Source organism: Lissotriton helveticus, chromosome 7 (genome assembly GCF_964261635.1).
Source record: "Lissotriton helveticus chromosome 7, aLisHel1.1, whole genome shotgun sequence".
NCBI classification, from domain to species: Eukaryota; Metazoa; Chordata; class Amphibia; order Caudata; family Salamandridae; genus Lissotriton; species Lissotriton helveticus.
The window spans coordinates 1,554,446,996-1,554,469,748 of record NC_136068.1 but is presented as its reverse complement, the minus strand read 5'-3'; the positions used below and the strand labels follow the sequence as shown (position 1 = coordinate 1,554,469,748).

General features: G+C 50.8%; 1 protein-coding gene across 11 annotated transcripts in view; it reads left to right on the top strand.

The window, feature by feature from the left end:
- Positions 1 to 22,753, top strand: part of PPP6R1 (protein phosphatase 6 regulatory subunit 1) — a 1,126,148-nt gene that overhangs the window by 91,923 nt on the left and 1,011,472 nt on the right. For 2 of the 11 annotated variants that reach the window (XM_078655035.1, XM_078655042.1), the window contains exon 1: positions 3,813 to 3,877. The exons of the other annotated variants lie outside the window; for them this stretch is intronic. The gene's annotated coding sequence lies outside the window, so the exon portion shown is untranslated. Of the gene's footprint in view, positions 1 to 3,812; positions 3,878 to 22,753 lie in introns of those variants that run through there. 11 annotated transcript variants of the gene reach the window in all.

Below are 22,753 nucleotides of genomic sequence, written 5' to 3'. Positions count from 1 at the left end.
AGATCCCAACAAATCAAACTTAGCCATTTCCTCTCCAAACCTCAACCTGTTACACTTGGAGTACCCCAAGGTTCCATCCTCTCCCCTACCCTATTCAATCTGTTCATGGAACCACTCACCCTCATCCTCAAACACGCTAATATCAGTTACCATCTCTATGCTGATGACACGCAACTATACTACAAGATCAAATCTCACAAATACATCCTTCACCTAAATGAGACACTGACTAAAATTCAAACCTGGTTCCATCTGAACCATCTCAAATTAAACCCCCAAAAAACTGAAATCATTATCTTCTCCCCCAAAAACAATCCTCTTCCCATCCAACTCTGGGTAAAGGACATCAATGCACTAAACTGCACTCTCTCCACCTCTAATACTGTTAAGTCCCTTGGCATCAGTATTGACCAAAATCTCAAACTCATCCCCCACATCAAAAATGCCTCCCAAAGCGCTCTTCTAACCCTTCTCCACCTCAAAAAACTCAAACCTTTCATTCCAGCAGAAGACTTCAAACTTGTTGTCCAGTCACTGGTCCTCTCCAGGATCGACTATGGCAACGCCACTTTGGCCGGCACTCCTAAAATCCATCTTGCCCCAATTAAATCTGTCCTCCACCTTGCAGCTAGACTCATCTCCGACTGCAGAAAATTTGATCACATCTCCCCCATCCTCAAAAATCTCAAGTGGCTTCCAATAGAAGGAAGATCCACATTATTATTATTATTATTAAAAGCTTTTATATCGCGCTCTATTACTAAAAAAATAGTATCCTGGCGCGTTGAAGGCAGAGCAGACTGGGGGAGCGTAAATAACTAGGAATACAGAAAGTAGGGAGGTTTAGACTATAATATTAAAAAGATGGGTTTTAAGACCCTTCTTAAAAGAACCAAGAGTCGGTGCAGTTTTTAAATGAAGAGGTAAAGTATTCCAGGATTTCGCTGCTCTCACTGAGATTGATTGGCCACCAAGTCTGCAATATTTAAATTTGGGGACAGTCATTTGGCACAGATTGGCCGAGCGCAAAGGGCGATTGGGAATATACAGGCAGAACCTTTTTCTCAGGTAGACAGGACCAGTGTGGTGGATGGCCCGATACGCCAGCACTAGGATTTTAAACAAAATCCTGTGGGCAACAGGGAGCCAGTGCAGAGCACGGAGAAGAGGTCGAGCACTGGAACGCCTTGGGACATTAAACAGAAGTCTGGCGGCGGCGTTCTGAATAACCTGAAGGCGGTGAATCAGGTAAGCCGGCAAGCCAGAAAACAGTCCATTAGCGTAGTCTAACCGAGAGAGTACCAATGCCCGAATGACAGTCTCTTTAGCTTCTTTCGGTAACAGAGGGAAAAACCTGCGCAAAGTTTTTAAAGTGAAAAAACAGACTCCAGTGACTTTATTTATATGGTCCTCGAACTTAAGGTTCTTACCAAACCAAACCCCCAAATTTTTCACTGGGCCCGAAGCAGCTTTTGGAGGGGGTAGGTCGGTAGGCCAAAGACAATCACTAAAATCCTCAGGAAAAGAACCATATAGCAGGATCTCGGATTTGCTTTCATTACAAAATTTCCACATACAAAATTTGCCTGCATCACTCACAAAGCTCTTCACCAAAACTCCCCTTCCTATCTTGCAATTAAACTTCAGAAAGCAGGTTGTTCCAGATCCCTGAGAAGCACTAACTCACTTATCCTGATCCCACCCAGACTTAAACATCAGAAGACCCAATCTTGTGCGTTCTCTGGTAACGCTCCCACAATCTGGAACTCCCTCCCAAAGGATATCCGATGCAACCCTTCCTACCATCTCTTCAAAAAAGAACTTAAAATACTGCTTCTCAACAAATAATGGGGTATCTAATGTCACGGACACTTTGCATGCCCAATGTATCGTAATACTTGTAGTATGACACCATCCCTGTTAACTCCTCTCTCTCCCTCCCTCCTCCGCTTTACCCTTGCCCTCTCTGTCTCTCCCTCGCTTCACTTCCATCTCTCTCCTCCCTTCTTTATTTTTTATACTTTTCAATTTATATGTCCATAATCCTCTGACGCACTTGACTTGTTTGTTCTCACTGTTCAATGTTTGCTTTTACCTTCCTTGTAAAGCGCTCTGATACTCTCGGGTCCAGCAGCGCTATATAAAACCTTTGAAATAAATAAATGAAATAAATACCTCTACTCGCTCACGTTTGTTTCCTCCATAAGAAGCCTATAGCTAATTTTATTTTTCTCCACAGCAATATTTAACCTGACCCCGCCATTCAACAATCACCGGTACGTGCTTTACCGACCCAAACCACCCGTGTTTATCGTTTTGTGTAAACCACCCTATCTCCGTCTCATTTCACCACTGCCTTTTTTCCAAATCTCCACACCCTACCCTTCGCTTCACTTAATATGCACGTTTTTTGTCGCATGTTATTAAGTTATATTAAGTTGTGTGATGAACATCTTGATTTATTGCAATCAGTCTACATTGTATCATTTTTCGTTTTTCAGAGCTCCTTGAGAAAGGGCCACGCCCGAAATGCATTGGAGCATGTTTGCTCACATTGTTGAATATATATTGTTCAACCATCGCAATTGATATGAAATGAATTACCTTTGAAGTAAACCGCAACACAAATGAACTGTTAAATTTATGAATAATAATAAATTGACACATCATTTACAACGGAGTCTGTAGTTCATACGAACCACATGGAGTGCCCACAGGGACGCACTAACATTCGTCAGTGCGCTCTTCAAGTATTCATTCACTCAGCGTAGTAGGTCGGCTACGCAACTTGTGGAGCACCCTAACCTCAACTCAACTATCTCTAAACTTTTTGCAAAAAACTAGCTTTAACTTACAGCAGTGCACCTAGCCAATTCTTCTTTGGATTATATACACAAAACTGTATATTGGCAAAACCACGCAGGAGGCACGCCAGCGAATCAAGCAGCACAAGTCACGGATAAGAAGAGAAGTCCCCAATGCACCATTGGTACAGCATTGGATATCGGAAAAACATAAGGAGGATGACCTACGCTGGACTATCATATCAAAAATAGATCGCGACCCTCGAGGTGGCGATATGGATTGAAGCTGGGACAGCGGGAGGCGCTGTTAATAATGAAATATAATACAGCCCTCACAGCCCTCACTGGGTTGAATGAGATTTCTGACATTTTTAGATCTACTCCTTAAGCTACCATATCTGTGACAACATGACCTGCACAAAGAGGGGATACATGGTACAACCCGCCCTGGCGGCAACTTGAGTTATAGCACACGGGAAGAATTTAGGTTAGTTCATTGTAAATCATCATATTTCAATCTAAATAATCACATTACAACTAATTTAATGTTACTCCCTTCATAATTCTTGTGATGTTTCAGCAAGAGCCAATTTAACTCTAAGACCCTTGCCTATGTTGCGGGGATTTTTCACCCTCAGTTTACTCTTTCCGATAATACGCTGACTGCGAGCAAAGGGTAGTCTTTTGAACAAATCTGTTGCAGTTCGAGGGATAACCATACAGCACTATACAATTTTTGAACTGTGAGCACAAATGGGCGTGCAATAAAGTTACATTTGGTATAAGCAGACTATGCACCTTTAAGAAAAAAAACCCGATCACGTGGTGTGCATTTTGGGCGTTACATACGCACGGAACCGCGTTCACGATCAAACCGTCGGATTGTTTACTGAGAGAAGATCGAGCTTCCAAGTAAGTTCAATATAGATGAACCAAGCGTTTCTCTGTGTTTTCTGGCAGCCTAGAATGTGCGTACTGAGCCCGCTCATTTTCGTTGTTGTAGAATCGCCAGGTGACTCTAGCACCGCCAGCGATCTATCAGCCCGACGAGGGTACAGTTCGCTTAAGACCGGGTAAGTCGGTTTGTTTCCTAACTCCTCGCACTTTCAAAGAGTTTATCATCACTGAAGGGCTTATTTTCAAATTTATACATGTGTTCTTCTTCACAGGCACTATGAGCCCCACCAACACGTGAATAAGGTTAGTTCTAAACATAGTTTCTGCGTGTAGCACGCCACTGCAGCTTGAGCTCCAAAATAACCGTTAAACCTCTTTCATTTAGCGTTTTAACACCAGCTGAATGAGGCGAGTCCCATTAAAATGCCTCCTCATTAGTAATGATGAGCAGTTTTAGGCCATTTTTACATGTATAGTTAATGTCTCTGTGTAATTTTTTGTTTTTCTGTCTAGAACATTGTGATCACATCTTATAACCTCCCAAGGGATTGCATTTCTTTAGACAAAAGGTAAGGTGGTTTTGAGCCGGCAGGTGGCTATCTATTGGTATATTAAGAGGTAGTGTTATCCTACAGGTGACTTAATCTGGCATTCTTTGTTGTTTTTTGTAGAACTCTTTGGTCCTGAGGAGAACCCCGCAATCAGGGGGTTCGAAACGCGTCGACCTTAATTGGCCCTGAGCCAATAATAAGGCTAGAAGGACTGTGTTAGATTAAAAGAAATTTAGTTCTTATTATATAATTTCATGTAACATAGTCACATTAGGATATGTAATAAGGTTATGTTATGTTATATATTTCTTGTAACGCGCACTAATAGTCAAGACTGTCCTGGCGCGAGAGAAGATTCAAGTATCAGAAGACAGAAAGCATGTGGTCTACATGACTTGCCTGAATAGGAAAGTTTTTAGATGTTTTTTAAAATATGCGAGGCTTGTCGTGTGTCTAAGATGGTCGGGGAGGTTGTTCCATAACTGGGCGGCTCTAACCACCAGGGATTTTCCCCCGAGACGAGCTCTCTTGAATCTGGGGGTGACCAAATGTCTGAGGGAGGCAGATCTCAATTGTCGCGGGGGATGGTAGAAAGCAAACCTATCACTTAGGTAGGGCGGGTTCACAATATTGTTCATTGATACATTTTGTTTTGGCAAAGGGCCATACTATATGTTTGTTATATATATATATATGTGTGTGAATGTGTGATGAATGGACTAGTCAATAGTGGGTGTTGGATGTGTTGTAAATATGTACAGTGATTATATTTATATTTTCGTGTAATTTGTTTTATTGTACATTGTTGTATATGCACCTAAAAAAGTTCTTTTCCAGAAACAAAAAGCTAAAGTGACTAGTGAAATAAACAATTAAACAAACTAGTGACGTTAGAAAAAACGGACCGATATGTTTTATTCATATAGGGGTGATTTAAACAAAAATAGTAAATCAGTTCCAGTATTGGCATTTGTGTTGTTGATTGCTTATATTTGACTTAGCCTTGCTGGGTGAAGAGTCAAGACCCTGTGTTGTTCATACAGATCTTTCAATGTGTCATTCTGTAAGCCAGGGGGCACATAAATGGACATAAGCGTCAATACCCTTCCTTCCCAGTGGCCTCAGATGCCTATGTATCATTCCCTGTCGTCCGTCCACGTGGAGTTTGCGGGGAAGGGGAAAGAGTTTCTAATCAGTATGTCCACCCGCGAGAGATGGTCGTAAAGCCGACATGGGCTACCAGCTTGTAGCCCCATCTGTTTAGAGCCTTACAGGAGTTGCCCACCACATGGGTTTCCTGAAGCAGTATAATGTCTGGTGCCCGTCTCTTAATGTACTGGAGAATCATGTTACATTTGATCTTATCCCCCAACCCGTTAACATTCCAACTCAATATTTTGGCGTTTTTTCCCCACTGTGTGCTCATTGGATCTAATAAGACTTTCTGTTTCCCCTGCTTCAAGGCTAAATCGATCTGTCGATAGAAGAACAATACCAAACGAGAACTGTAAAACCCCAACCCAACAACCTCCCCTCTCTGTGTCCCTGCACTATGGGCGTCAAACTGCCCATGACTAAACTTGCAGAGTGCCTGTCGCTCAACAAGTTAACTAAGAGTAGTAAAGAGAGGAGTGTGGTGCCCAGCCCCCCCCCCCGAACCTCCCCTGTTTGTAACTATTACGGTAGGTTCCCTGAATAGTAAAATGCTATGAGGTCCATAACTCAAAGTGACGGAGGGCTTCCCTTTATCTATAAGGCCTAACATTTGCCCCCAATACCTGTTCCCTTTAATGGGTATATGTCCAGTATCCGTGGTGCACAGTTCTCACAGATCAGTCTTCTGTGCGACGGCTCGTCTGGAGTGACAGCCTCTGAGAGTAAAGTCTCATTCCCTTCGACTGTCCAACCAGCCGGCAACTGCCTCTGGTGGTCGACAAACCAGGCCCTTCCCTCAGCCTCAACTTGGAGCCGTGCTGGGAACACAGTGTATTTCAAGCCTACGTGTTTCATTTTGACTGCCATAAAGGACTTCCTTTGCCTCTGCACCAGTTGAGTAAAGTCTGGGAAAAAGGTAATGTCAGCATTTTCGTATCTGAGTGGCGTGGCTCCTCTGGCAGTCTGGAGAATAGTGTGTCTGTCCCAAAAGTTAAGGATTTTTGCCAGCATTGGTTGAGGGGGGGCCCCAGGCTTCAGGCGACCCCCCAGGGACTTTGTGCACCCTCTCCACTGCAGCTGTTTGAGGGTCAAGTCTTCCACGAAACGGTCTAGGGACCGGCCCTCTGATTTTTGCAGGCACTCCCAAGATGCGGATGTTGTTCCTTCTGAGGCGTCCTTCATAATCATCCAGCTGGGTTTCTGCGAACTTTCGAAAGGTTTGCAACTCCCAGACTGTGCCCTGAAGTTGTGACATGTTGCCCACCAGGCTCGCCGTGGTGAGCTCCACCTGTTTGACTTTTTCGCTCATTTTGGTGAGGTCATCGCGAATGAGAGTGACGTCTATTGAAATAGAGTTCATCTTGTGCTCCAGCGACGTTTTGACACCAGTGATCACATCTTTATAAGTGAGTTCAGTGCTCTCATTCCCTGTCTCTCCAGTGCGTTCTTCTCAGGAGGCTGGGTCAGGCAGCGCATCTTTGGGGATCGCATAGCGGTCCAGCTTGTTGGTCTATACTGATTTAGACCCTTGCACGCACAACATTGTGACCGCGTTGAGGACCAACTCCCACATGCCACGAAATATGTCCGCTGCAACTCCCCACCCCCGCAGACTGTCTCGGTAGGCGATGTACAGGGAAGGTCCTGTCTCCTCTATGGGGCCCCGTGGGCGGATGAGTCCGCGGAGAGCACGCAAGGGGAGCTCCAAACCACTGGTCTTGAGTCTATGGGGCTCCGGAGCGGGGGACACGCCCGATGGGTGCCCACGTCCACCACCACACTCGTGTCAGCCCAGGTCTATTGCCTCCTTCTACTGCAGTGGGGTGTCCGGTGCAGTCCTACACGAGTCAGTTCAAGCCGGACTAGGTTTGGGGCACCCTCCGATCAGGGGAGCCACTTTCAGGTACCGGATAATTGTGACGAATGGCAGGGGGAAAGTCTGTTAGGATGGAGCTGTGTTAAACAGCGACTATCCCGCCATGCTGCGTAGCCTCCCCGTCCCATATTTTTGTTGAAGGAATTATTAAGGCGTATTATTAGTGTTCTACAGAGGTTGGATCTTATGAAAATGAGGTCTAATAGTTTTCAGATAACGTTCTAATGCAATATGTAAAAGTGTCCAGTGGGATGTCCTCTCCCTCCGCCGTTGGACCGAAGCCCCTCCAGAAAGTGTCTGATTGGGAATATTTCCATATTTCACAGAATTTCCAATTGAAATTGAATTGAAATGTCTGCATGGATAGCCACTCTCTAGTTAAATGTATTAGTGAATAGGCATTCGAGGCGCTCCGGTGATTAGATGCTGGAGTTTGGAGTTTGTTGCCGATCAAGTCCCAGGCTAGCTGTGTAATTGCGACCATATTTATCTCAGGGCTGCTGTGCTTGGGTATCATTGCATACAAGGGGGAATGAGTGCAAAGTATCTGAAAGAGACTATTAGTTATAGATTCCTTACCTTAGAATTACCCCTCGGGCGTCAGACTGGTTCGAACTAATTTTTTCTTCAGCAGTACCCCTGCGCGTCGGTAGGTGGTGTCGGTCAACTCCGTGTTATTCGTTGGCGTCATGATCCCCAGAATGACGTCGTGGTATCTACTTTGATGCCGCCCCAGCACGCTGACGTCAATTCTTTACACAACATTCAAAGCCCGAAGCGCAGAATCCATGCAAGACATTGACCACTGGTGCACAAAACTAGGTCCCTGAAAGGGAGTCCTTTGCTCTCGAAGTCAGTTCGCAGACAGGGGAGGATGGGTGGGGCGGTAAAGAATATATAACTAATATGTCTCTTACCGATAAATCGTTACTGAAGGTAAGTAACTTATTCATCTGAAAGAGACATATTGTATTGTATCAGTCACTTGTAAAGCGCACTGTCGCCCAAAAGATATCCTGCCGCTAATAAACATGTGCTCAGGTCAGCGTGGATGGAAAAAACGGCCCTGAGTAGACTGATCGAGGCGAGACAATAGATTTCATTCTCTCGGAAAGAGCCAAGTTTTGACTATTTTCCTAAATGGCATCAGATCCTCTAACTGTCTGATATTGGTGGGAAGCGTATTCCAGAGCTTTGCTGCCGCAATGCTAAAAGCTCTCCCACCTGAAGTTGTCTTTCTGAATTTGGGCACCTTGACCAAATTGGCTGAGGATGAACGTAAACTCCGTGTGGGGACTTACCATGCAAATTTGTACTGCTTGGCTTTGGGTCCAACACCATGCAGAGCCTTGAACACTAGGCAGAGAGATTTAAACTTTATCCTTTCTGACACTGGAAGCCAGTGGAGCTCTGCCAGCGTGAGGTGGAATCTATTAGTTATAGATTCCTTACCTTAGAATAGGTACCCCAGCAATACCAGCCCCAGAGGTGGGTCTGCGAACCAAGTTCACTTCCGAAAGTCCTGAAGAACTGAACGACCAAAAAAGCCGTCTCTCTGGACTTGGCTATCCAGGCAGTAATGTTTAGTGGACGTGTGCAATGATGCCTACTTGGCTGCCTGACCGATGTCACTAAGGGGACTCCACGTCCCAAAGCTGTAGTTGATGACGTTGTTCTGGTAGAATAGTCATGCAACCCTACTGGTGGCTCCTTTTTCTGCAAGGAATAACAGATTTTAAAGAAAAGAACGACCCATCAAGAGATGGTTCGTTTTTGTACGGCCCAACCTTTCTTGGCGCCCATAAAGCCAACAAAGAGCTGATCATCCACCTGACATTGTTTTGTGCGATCCAGATAAATTGATAGCGCACGTTTTGGATCCACTTTAGAAGGTTGCGGGAAGAAGGTGGACAAAGTGATGGTCTGTCTTATGTGGAAAGAAGTAACCACTTTGGGGATACGAGAAGGTCTAGCTTGTCCGGATGAACAGAACGGAAGTTTAGAAGAACAAGCCTGAAGCTCATTGACCCTGTGAACAGAGGTAATGGCAACCATAAAAGCAATCTTTAAGGTCAAGAGTCTGAGAGATAATTATATAATGGCTCAAAGGGAGCACACATAAGGTAAGCTAAGACCAGATTTAAGTCCCACTGGGGCATCACGAAGGGAATAGGAGGAAAGAGGGGAGTAATGCCTTTAAGAAATCTATTTACAACAGGGGACTTAAAAAGAGAAGGCTGATCAGGAAGGCCGAAAGGTAGCTTTTAAGGGTGTCCAGAGCAGAGCCCTGCTGGGCCAAAGAAAGAATGAAGAGGAGAACCTCTGAAAAAGGGCCAGAAAGGGGATCCACACACATTTGATGTGCACCATGCCACGACTTTGTTCCATCTACAGGTATATACTGTTTTAGTGGAGGGATGCCTGGCTGCCAAGATGACATTACAGACTTTGGGAGGAAGGTCAAAAGCTGTCAACTGTCACCGCTCAATCTCCATGCCAAGAGGTGGAGGCTGGACAGGTTCGGGTACAGTACCGTCCACTGCTTCTGTGACAGAATATCCTCCCGAAGAAGCAGTCTGCTATGAGGATCGATGGCCATGTTCAAGAGCTTGGGATACCAGACTCTTTGTGCCTAGTCCTTGATCTTTTTCAGCACTCTGGGTAGAAGTGGTATAGGCGGAAAGGCGTATAGAAGACCGCAATTCCCCTTGTGGCTCAAAGCATCGCTGATCGAGTGCCGCCTTGGAAATTCCAGTGCGCAGACCTGCTGACATTGCGTGTTCTCTTCGGTGGCGAACAGATCTAACCAAGGCTCTCCCCACTGTTGAAAGAAACCTTGCACCACCTACGAGTGAAGACGCCATTCGTGATCAATCCTGCACCTGCGGCTGAGTTCGTCTGCCCTGGCGTGCAGGGAACCTGCCAGGTGTTGAACCTCCAAGGACAAGCCCTGATGTTCCAGCCACTTCCAGAGGTGGAGAGTCTCTTGACATAGGGTCCACGACCCCACCTGCCCGGTTTGTTGAAGAACCACATGGCGGTGGTGTTGTCTCTGAACACCTGCACTGCTCTTCCCTTGACAGAAGGAAGGAATGCTTTCAGTGCAAGATGGATCGCCCTGAGCTCCAGAAGGTTGATATGGAGCTCGGTCTCCGCCGGAGCCCAGAGGCCTCTGATCCCTGCCTCTCCTATGTGGCCGCCCCATCCCAGAAGTGATGCCACCGTGAAGTCTGGTTGGGAAAGGGAGAGCGGATCTGCCGTTGATCCAATCCTGGTTCGTTAGCCACCACTGCAACTGTTGTGCAGTGCCCCCCGAGATCTGGATGACATCGGAAAGATGCCCCTGATGCTGCGCCCACTGGAACTTCAGGTCCCACTGCAGAGCCTGCATATGCCACTTGGCATGATCCACCAGATGGATGCAGGAGGGCATGAGGTCCAGCAGCCTCAATGCCATTCTCACCGAAACCCGGGACCGAGGCTGAAACATCGGTATCATAGCCCGAATATCCCGGACTTGCTGCTTGAGAGGATAAGCCCAAAACTGCGCTGTATCCAGAAATGCTCCGATGAAAAGGAGCTTCTGAGAGGGAATCAGGTGTGACTTCGGCACGTTTATAGTGAACTCCAGCAAATGCAGGAGGTCTGCCGAAGTCTGGAGGTGGGAGTCGACAGCCTGGGGTGAGACCGCCTTCAACATCCAGTCATCCAGATAGGGGAATACTGGTACCCCTGATCTGCGTAGATGAGCTGCGACCACCGCCATCACTTTCGTGAACACCCGAAGGGCGCTGGCATGGTCCAAAGGGAGCACGGTAAACTGGAAATGCTTGTGGCCAACCGTGAACCATAGGTAACGTTACGCCTGTGGGCTGGCAGGACGGGGATGTGGAAATAAGCATCCTGCAAGTCCAACGCTACCATCCAGTCTCGAGGGCAGACAGGACCTGAGCTAATGCCAACATTTTGAACTTCTACTTCTGGAGGAAGCTTTGACGTCCTTGAGATCCAAGATAGGACGCAGGCCTTTGTCCTTCTTGGGTACCAGGAAGTAGTGGGAATAACAACCACAACCTACTTCTGGCACTGGGACTCGCTCGATAGCTCCCTTGGCCAAGAGAGCCGTAACTGCTGAAGAAAAAATTCTCTGGATCCAGTCTGACTTCCTTACCATAGAATACTGGGGGTATTATATGGAAAGGAATCTATAACTAAAATATGTATCTTGCAGATCTATCATTACAGGTATAAGTAACTTGTTCATCATGCTCCACCACTGTGTGAGCTATATATGCCGGCAGCTATAAATGGTATGGGGGAAAATCGGCTAGGGCACAATGGTAGTAAAGTTCAAAGTCTGGAGCACCCCTGCAATCATACGATTGTTTAAGTATTTCCCGCCGTACTTTGGTCTGCCTGTCCACCCAGGCTAAGGAGACCATGTATGATTTAATAGTAATAAATTGTTTATTTAGCGGTACAGGAATATTATAGAACAGGAAGAGAAGTTTGATCAGGACTATCATTAGGTCTCGCCTGAGCCAGCACATGCGCTAGACTGGCGACACATTTAGTGAGTGGGCTTTAGAAATCCGACCACACGCTTTTGCTTGTGGCCTAAAGCTTGTGGTTTCGCGCGTGGTTACGCGCCCAGCCGCCATCTGGCTTTCCTTTCTGTTCTTCATTAAGTGCATCGCTCAAGTGCATCCTTAAAGCGCACGCACCAAATCGACAAAGACATTCTCAGTGTTCCTGCAGCAATTGTTTTCAGACTTCATAAGGGCTTATACCCTTGTTAAATCCTCGTCTACACATTTGTGATTTTGTCTTTTATTATGTATCACGTTCTGTACAGTCTGATATGTTGTTTGCATAATCTGTGCTATATCTTTGTTCCATTTCCGACACTATGTAAACCTTTTCCTCATTCTTTTTTCTCACTTTATTGCACACAACTGTTTCTTAACACCACTTGACACCGCGCCTTTAAGGCGCCTTAATTACGTTATAAAGTGTACACGCAATCACGGCACCAACTAACTCCCAAGTTTTTCTTCGCGGTAGCCTGCGGGATCCCGGTAAACTCTTCACTTGAGCGCGCAAACGATTAAGCTCTTTACTTGAGCATGTAAATTATTAAACTTCAGCACAGCGTTTTAGATAGTTAATCGGCACTAAAGTATACTGCCATGAAGATAAGCGCTCACTGTACACTGTTTTCATCAGCGGCAGCTTTGTTCGCGTGTCACCATAACAATCAGTTACAAATAATCTCAGCACAAACATGGTATTCATCCTCGGCACTTTCGATGTCGCCTTTTCTGTTAGTGCATGTATCATGTGGTTTCACTTAATTCTTGCCTGTGAATTTTTCACCTCCGGAATTAGCACATTTTCGGTTACAGCTTTCGGGCTGAACATTTAACCTTCACCAACTGGCACTTTTTTCACGTATAAATGATACCACGACCCTCCTTACACTATGTTTAACACATTCTTTCGAGCACGTTTGTAATTGGCATTTCTTTTCTCTATGAGCACAGGCTACGTATTTCATCCTTGAATGTTTGAGTTTTTTTTTTTTTTATTTCAAGTTGATCGGTCTCCTGTTTCCATTTTTTTCCTTAGAAACGTAGTGAATGACCCGTGAGGAAGGTTCAATTCATGACCCGAAATGCATTGGGTTTAATAATAAGTAAAGGATCTTTTGAAGGTTCACTATGATGAATGTGCATGATGGGCACTGACAGACTGGCTCATTGACAGACTCGCTCACTGACCGACTCGCTCACTGACCGACTCGCTCACTGACCGACTCGCTCACTGACCGACTCGCTCACTGACCGACTCGCTCACTGACCGACTCGCTCACTGACCGACTCGCTCACTGACCGACTCGCTCACTAACCGACTCGCTCACTGACCGACTCGCTCACTGACCGGCTCGCTCACTGACCGGCTCGCTCACTGACCGACTCGCTCACTGACCGACTCGCTCACTGACCGGCTCGCTCACTGACCGGCTCGCTCACTGACCGGCTCGCTCACTGACCGGCTCGCTCACTGACCGGCTCGCTCACTGACCGGCTCGCTCACTGACCGGCTCGCTCACTGACCGGCTCGCTCGCTCACTCACTGACAGGCTCGCTCGCTCACTCACTGACAGGCTCGCTCGCTCGCTCACTCACTGACAGGCTCGCTCACTCACTGACAGGCTCGCTCACTCACTGACAGGCTCGCTCACTCACTGACAGGCTCGCTCACTCACTGACAGGCTCGCTCACTCACTGACCGGCTCGCTCGCTCACTCACTGACAGGCTCGCTCGCTCACTCACTGACAGGCTCGCTCGCTCACTCACTGACAGGCTCGCTCGCTCACTCACTGACAGGCTCGCTCGCTCACTCACTGACAGGCTCGCTCGCTCACTCACTGACAGGCTCGCTCGCTCACTCACTGACAGGCTCGCTCGCTCGCTCACTCACTGACAGGCTCGCTCGCTCGCTCACTCACTGACAGGCTCGCTCGCTCGCTCACTCACTGACAGGCTCGCTCGCTCACTCACTGACAGGCTCGCTCGCTCACTCACTGACAGGCTCGCTCGCTCACTCACTGACAGGCTCGCTCACTCACTCACTGACAGGCTCGCTCGCTCACCGACAGGCTCGCTCGCTCACCGACCGGCTCACTCACTCACTGACAGGCTCGCTCGCTCACTCACTGACAGGCTCGCTCGCTCACTCACTGACAGGCTCGCTCGCTCACTCACTGACAGGCTCGCTCGCTCACTCACTGACAGGCTCGCTCGCTCGCTCACTGACAGGCTCGCTCACTCACTGACAGGCTCGCTCGCTCACTCACTGACAGGCTCGCTCACTCACTGACAGGCTCGCTCGCTCACTCACTGACAGGCTCGCTCACTCACTGACAGGCTCGCTCGCTCACTCACTGACAGGCTCGCTTGCTCACTGACAGGCTCGCTCACTCACTCACTGACAGGCTCGCTCGCTCACTCACTCACTGACAGGCTCGCTCGCTCACTCACTGGCTCGCTCGCTCACTCACTGACAGGCTCGCTCGCTCACTCACTCACTGACAGGCTCGCTCGCTCACTCACCGACAGGCTCGCTCACTCACCGACAGGCTCGCTCGCTCACTCACTGACAGGCTCGCTCGCTCACTCACTGACAGGCTCGCTCGCTCACTCACTGACAGGCTCGCTCGCTCGCTCACTCACTCACTGACAGGCTCACTCACTCACTGACAGGCTCGCTCGCTCACTCGCTGACAGGCTCGCTCACTCACTGACAGGCTCGCTCGCTCACTCACTGACAGGCTCGCTCACTCACTGACAGGCTCGCTCGCTCACTCACTGACAGGCTCGCTCGCTCACTCACTGACAGGCTCGCTCGCTCACTCACTGACAGGCTCGCTCGCTCACTCACTGACAGGCTCGCTCACTCACTGACAGGCTCGCTCACTCACTGACAGGCTCGCTCACTCACTGACAGGCTCGCTCACTCACTGACAGGCTCGCTCACTCACTGACAGGCTCGCTCACTCACTGACAGGCTCGCTCACTCACTGACAGGCTCGCTCACTCACTGACAGGCTCGCTCACTCACTGACTCGCTCGCTCACTCACTGACAGGCTCACTCACTGACAGGCTCGCTCGCTCACTCACTGACCGGCTCGCTCACTCACTGACAGGCTCGCTCGCTCACTCACTGACAGGCTCGCTCGCTCACTCACTGACAGGCTCGCTCGCTCGCTCACTGACAGGCTCGCTCACTCACTGACAGGCTCGCTCGCTCACTCACTGACAGGCTCGCTCACTCACTGACAGGCTCGCTCGCTCACTCACTGACAGGCTCGCTCACTCACTGACAGGCTCGCTCGCTCACTCACTGACAGGCTCGCTTGCTCACTGACAGGCTCGCTCACTCACTCACTGACAGGCTCGCTCGCTCACTCACTCACTGACAGGCTCGCTCGCTCACTCACTGGCTCGCTCGCTCACTCACTGACAGGCTCGCTCGCTCACTCACTCACTGACAGGCTCGCTCGCTCACTCACCGACAGGCTCGCTCACTCACCGACAGGCTCGCTCGCTCACTCACTGACAGGCTCGCTCGCTCACTCACTGACAGGCTCGCTCGCTCACTCACTGACAGGCTCGCTCGCTCGCTCACTCACTCACTGACAGGCTCACTCACTCACTGACAGGCTCGCTCGCTCACTCGCTGACAGGCTCGCTCACTCACTGACAGGCTCGCTCGCTCACTCACTGACAGGCTCGCTCACTCACTGACAGGCTCGCTCGCTCACTCACTGACAGGCTCGCTCACTCACTGACAGGCTCGCTCGCTCACTCACTGACAGGCTCGCTCGCTCACTCACTGACAGGCTCGCTCGCTCACTCACTGACAGGCTCGCTCGCTCACTCACTGACAGGCTCGCTCGCTCACTCACTGACAGGCTCGCTCACTCACTGACAGGCTCGCTCACTCACTGACAGGCTCGCTCACTCACTGACAGGCTCGCTCACTCACTGACAGGCTCGCTCACTCACTGACAGGCTCGCTCACTCACTGACAGGCTCGCTCACTCACTGACAGGCTCGCTCACTCACTGACAGGCTCGCTCACTCACTGACTCGCTCACTCACTCACTGACAGGCTCACTCACTGACAGGCTCGCTCGCTCACTCACTGACCGGCTCGCTCACTCACTGACAGGCTCGCTCACTCACTGACAGGCTCGCTCACTCACTGACAGGCTCGCTCACTCACTGACAGGCTCGCTCACTCACTGACAGGCTCGCTCACTCACTGACAGGCTCGCTCACTCACTGACAGGCTCGCTCACTCACTGACAGGCTCGCTCACTCACTGACAGGCTCACTCACTCACTCACTGACAGGCTCGCTCGCTCACTCACTGACAGGCTCGCTCACTCACTGACAGGCTCGCTCGCTCACTCACTGACAGGCTCGCTCACTCACTGACAGGCTCGCTCACTCACTGACAGGCTCGCTCACTCACTGACAGGCTCGCTCACTCACTGACAGGCTCGCTCACTCACTGACAGGCTCGCTCACTCACTGACAGGCTCGCTCGCTCACTCACTGACAGGCTCGCTCACTCACTGACAGGCTCGCTCACTCACTGACAGGCTCGCTCACTCACTGACAGGCTCGCTCACTCACTGACCGGCTCGCTCGCTCACTCACTGACCGGCTCGCTCGCTCACTCACTGACCGGCTCGCTCGCTCACTCACCGACAGGCTCGCTCACTCACCGACAGGCTCGCTCGCTCACTCACCGACAGGCTCGCTCGCTCACTCACTGACAGGCTCGCTCGCTCACTCACTGACAGGCTCGCTCGCTCACTCACTCACTGACAGGCTCACTCACTCACTGACAGGCTCGCTCGCTCACTCGCTGACAGGCTCGCTCACTCACTGACAGGCTCGCTCTCTCACTCACTGACAGGCTCGCTCACTCACTGACAGGCTCGCTCGCTCACTCACTGACAGGCTCGCTCGCTCACTCACTGACAGGCTCGCTCGCTCACTCACTGACAGGCTCGCTCACTCACTGACAGGCTCGCTCACTCACTGACAGGCTCGCTCACTCACTGACAGGCTCGCTCACTCACTGACAGGCTCGCTCACTCACTGACAGGCTCGCTCACTCACTGACAGGCTCGCTCACTCACTGACTCGCTCGCTCACTCACTGACAGGCTCACTCACTGACAGGCTCGCTCGCTCACTCACTGACCGGCTCGCTCACTCACTGACAGGCTCGCTCACTCACTGACAGGCTCGCTCACTCACTGACAGGCTCGCTCACTCACTGACAGGCTCGCTCACTCACTGACAGGCTCGCTCACTCACTGACAGGCTCGCTCACTCACTGACAGGCTCGCTCACTCACTGACTCGCTCGCTCACTCACTGACAGGCTCACTCACTGACAGGCTCGCTCGCTCACTCGCTGACAGGCTCGCTCACTCACTGACAGGCTCGCTCGCTCACTCACTGACAGGCTCGCTCACTCACTGACAGGCTCGCTCGCTCACTCACTGACAGGCTCGCTCGCTCACTCACTGACAGGCTCGCTCGCTCACTCACTGACAGGCTCGCTCACTCACTGACAGGCTCGCTCACTCACTGACAGGCTCGCTCACTCACTGACAGGCTCGCTCACTCACTGACAGGCTCGCTCACTCACTGACAGGCTCGCTCACTCACTGACAGGCTCGCTCACTCACTGACAGGCTCACTCACTCACTGACAGGCTCGCTCGCTCACTCACTGACAGGCTCGCTCACTCACTGACAGGCTCGCTCGCTCACTCACTGACAGGCTCGCTCACTCACTGACAGGCTCGCTCACTCACTGACAGGCTCGCTCACTCACTGACAGGCTCGCTCACTCACTGACAGGCTCGCTCACTCACTGACAGGCTCGCTCACTCACTGACAGGCTCGCTCGCTCACTCACTGACAGGCTCGCTCACTCACTGACAGGCTCGCTCACTCACTGACAGGCTCGCTCACTCACTGACAGGCTCGCTCACTCACTGACAGGCTCGCTCACTCACTGACCGGCTCGCTCGCTCACTCACTGACCGGCTCGCTCGCTCACTCACTGACCGGCTCGCTCGCTCACTCACTGACCGGCTCGCTCGCTCACTCACTGACCGGCTCGCTCGCTCACTCACTGACCGGCTCGCTCGCTCACTCACTGACCGGCTCGCTCGCTCACTCACTGACCGGCTCGCTCGCTCACTCACTGACCGGCTCGCTCGCTCACTCACTGACCGGCTCGCTCGCTCACTCACTGACCGGCTCGCTCGCTCACTCACTGACCGGCTCGCTCGCTCACTCACTGACCGGCTCGCTCGCTCACTCACTGACCGGCTCGCTCGCTCACTCACTGACCGGCTCGCTCGCTCACTCACTGACCGGCTCGCTCGCTCACTCACTGACCGGCTCGCTCGCTCGCTGACAGGCTGGCTCGCTCACTGACTGACCGGGTCAGTCAGTCAGTCGGTCGGTCGGTCCAGCTCACTCACTCACTGACCGACAGACTCACTCACAGACCGGCTTACTGACTGACTGACTGACCGACCGGCTCGCTTACTGACTGACCGGCTCGCTCACTCAATGACTGACTGACTGTCAGTCAGTGAGCGAGCCGGTCGGTCAGTCAGTCAGTGAGTGAGCCGGTCTGTGAGTGAGTCGGTCAATCAGTGAGTGAGTCGGTCACTGACTGACTGACCGACTCACTCACTCACTGACTGACTTACTCTCTCACTCTCTCATTGACTGACTCTCTCTCACTGACTAGCTGACTGACTAACTGACCTTCACCCCCCCCCTGTTATTTATGCTCCCATAACAAAAAAAACACAACAAGCAACAATTGGGACAGGCAGATACAAGTTGCCAGCATTGAAAGGACAAAAAAAACTCAAAACATTATTTTCAGCATGCTGCAGACTTCTGTATCTGCAAACACAACAATGATGGACAGAATGTGGATCAATGTCACACATTCACCCCAGTCCAAAGATCTGGGCCCAAATCCATCGTTTTTCCACTCCACACCACCCTGGGTTAGACAATGGCGATATGCAAATCAGCGCTGACCCTGTGCCCCATGGGAACAGTCCAGTCTGAACTACAAAAGCCATGTCCTTTCCAGAACGGAAACAAGCATCCGAGGACCGGCCCGGTTTCGAGGTAACACCTCTCATCAGCCCGGCTAGCTTGATTCCAGTGGTGTGGAGTGCCTGGGACTCACGTCTGAGCATCCCCAGTACACTTAGAGCGGTAACTGCAAACACAACAATGATGGACAGAATGTGGATCAATGTCACACATTCACCCCAGTCCAAAGATCTGGGCCCAAATCCATCGTTTTTCCACTCCACACCACCCTGGGTTAGACAATGGCGATATGCAAATCAGCGCTGACCCTGTGCCCCATGGGAACAGTCCAGTCTGAACTACAAAAGCCATGTCCTTTCCAGAACGGAAACAAGCATCCGAGGACCGGCCCGGTTTCGAGGTAACACCTCTCATCAGCCCGGCTAGCTTGATTCCAGTGGTGTGGAGTGCCTGGGACTCACGTCTGAGCATCCCCAGTACACTTAGAGCGGTAACTGCAAACACAACAATGATGGACAGAATGTGGATCAATGTCACACATTCACCCCAGTCCAAAGATCTGGGCCCAAATCCATCGTTTTTCCACTCCACACCACCCTGGGTTAGACAATGGCGATATGCAAATCAGCGCTGACCCTGTGCCCCATGGGAACAGTCCAGTCTGAACTACAAAAGCCATGTCCTTTCCAGAACGGAAACAAGCATCCGAGGACCGGCCCGGTTTCGAGGTAACACCTCTCATCAGCCCGGCTAGCTTGATTCCAGTGGTGTGGAGTGCCTGGGACTCACGTCTGAGCATCCCCAGTACACTTAGAGCGGTAACTGCAAACACAACAATGATGGACAGAATGTGGATCAATGTCACACATTCACCCCAGTCCAAAGATCTGGGCCCAAATCCATCGTTTTTCCACTCCACACCACCCTGGGTTAGACAATGGCGATATGCAAATCAGCGCTGACCCTGTGCCCCATGGGAACAGTCCAGTCTGAACTACAAAAGCCATGTCCTTTCCAGAACGGAAACAAGCATCCGAGGACCGGCCCGGTTTCGAGGTAACACCTCTCATCAGCCCGGCTAGCTTGATTCCAGTGGTGTGGAGTGCCTGGGACTCACGTCTGGGCATCCCCAGTACACTTAGAGCGGTAACTGCAAACACAACAATGATGGACAGAATGTGGATCAATGTCACACATTCACCCCAGTCCAAAGATCTGGGCCCAAATCCATCGTTTTTCCACTCCACACCACCCTGGGTTAGACAATGGCGATATGCAAATCAGCGCTGACCCTGTGCCCCATGGGAACAGTCCAGTCTGAACTACAAAAGCCATGTCCTTTCCAGAACGGAAACAAGCATCCGAGGACCGGCCCGGTTTCGAGGTAACACCTCTCATCAGCCCGGCTAGCTTGATTCCAGTGGTGTGGAGTGCCTGGGACTCACGTCTGAGCATCCCCAGTACACTTAGAGCGGTAACTGCAAACACAACAATGATGGACAGAATGTGGATCAATGTCACACATTCACCCCAGTCCAAAGATCTGGGCCCAAATCCATCGTTTTTCCACTCCACACCACCCTGGGTTAGACAATGGCGATATGCAAATCAGCGCTGACCCTGTGCCCCATGGGAACAGTCCAGTCTGAACTACAAAAGCCATGTCCTTTCCAGAACGGAAACAAGCATCCGAGGACCGGCCCGGTTTCGAGGTAACACCTCTCATCAGCCCGGCTAGCTTGATTCCAGTGGTGTGGAGTGCCTGGGACTCACGTCTGAGCATCCCCAGTACACTTAGAGCGGTAACTGCAAACACAACAATGATGGACAGAATGTGGATCAATGTCACACATTCACCCCAGTCCAAAGATCTGGGCCCAAATCCATCGTTTTTCCACTCCACACCACCCTGGGTTAGACAATGGCGATATGCAAATCAGCGCTGACCCTGTGCCCCATGGGAACAGTCCAGTCTGAACTACAAAAGCCATGTCCTTTCCCATGTCCCATGGGGCAACAGGGTCAGAGCTGATTTGCATATCGCCATTGTCTAACCCAGGGTGGTGTGGAGTGCAAAAAAAACGATGGATTTGGGCCCAGATCTTTTGACTGGGGGAGTGTGTGACATTGATCCACATTCAGTCCATCACTTGTTGTTTTTGCAATTGCCGCCCTAAGTGCGCTGGGGATGCCCAGACGTGGGTCCCAGGCACTCCACACCACTTGGAGTCAAGCTAGCCGGGCTGAAGAGAGGTGTTACCTCGAAACCGGTCCGGTCCTCGGATGCTTGATTCCGTTCTGGGAAGGACATGGCTTTTGTAGTTCGGACTGGACTGTTTCCATGGGGCAACAGGGTCAGAGCTGATTTGCATATCGCCATTGTCTAACCCAGGGTGGTGTGGAGTGCAAAAAAACGATGGATTTGGGCCCAGATCTTTTGACTGGGGGAGTGTGTGACATTGATCCACATTCAGTCCATCACTTGTTGTTTTTGCAATTGCCGCCCTAAGTGCGCTGGGGATGCCCAGACGTGGGTCCCAGGCACTCCACACCACTTGGAGTCAAGCTAGCCGGGCTGAAGAGAGGTGTTACCTCGAAACCGGTCCGGTCCTCGGATGCTTGATTCCGTTCTGGGAAGGACATGGCTTTTGTAGTTCGGACTGGACTGTTCCCATGGGGCAACAGGGTCAGAGCTGATTTGCATATCGCCATTGTCTAACCCAGGGTGGTGTGGAGTGCAAAAAAACGATGGATTTGGGCCCAGATCTTTTGACTGGGGGAGTGTGTGACATTGATCCACATTCAGTCCATCACTTGTTGTTTTTGCAATTGCCGCCCTAAGTGCGCTGGGGATGCCCAGACGTGGGTCCCAGGCACTCCACACCACTTGGAGTCAAGCTAGCCGGGCTGAAGAGAGGTGTTACCTCGAAACCGGTCCGGTCCTCGGATGCTTGATTCCGTTCTGGGAAGGACATGGCTTTTGTAGTTCGGACTGGACTGTTCCCATGGGGCAACAGGGTCAGAGCTGATTTGCATATCGCCATTGTCTAACCCAGGGTGGTGTGGAGTGCAAAAAAACGATGGATTTGGGCCCAGATCTTTTGACTGGGGGAGTGTGTGACATTGATCCACATTCAGTCCATCACTTGTTGTTTTTGCAATTGCCGCCCTAAGTGCGCTGGGGATGCCCAGACGTGGGTCCCAGGCACTCCACACCACTTGGAGTCAAGCTAGCCGGGCTGAAGAGAGGTGTTACCTCGAAACCGGTCCGGTCCTCGGATGCTTGTTTCCGTTCTGGGAAGGACATGGCTTTTGTAGTTCGGACTGGACTGTTCCCATGGGGCAACAGGGTCAGAGCTGATTTGCATATCGCCATTGTCTAACCCAGGGTGGTGTGGAGTGCAAAAAAACGATGGATTTGGGCCCAGATCTTTTGACTGGGGGAGTGTGTGACATTGATCCACATTCAGTCCATCACTTGTTGTTTTTGCAATTGCCGCCCTAAGTGCGCTGGGGATGCCCAGACGTGGGTCCCAGGCACTCCACACCACTTGGAGTCAAGCTAGCCGGGCTGAAGAGAGGTGTTACCTCGAAACCGGTCCGGTCCTCGGATGCTTGATTCCGTTCTGGGAAGGACATGGCTTTTGTAGTTCGGACTGGACTGTTCCCATGGGGCAACAGGGTCAGAGCTGATTTGCATATCGCCATTGTCTAACCCAGGGTGGTGTGGAGTGCAAAAAAACGATGGATTTGGGCCCAGATCTTTTGACTGGGGGAGTGTGTGACATTG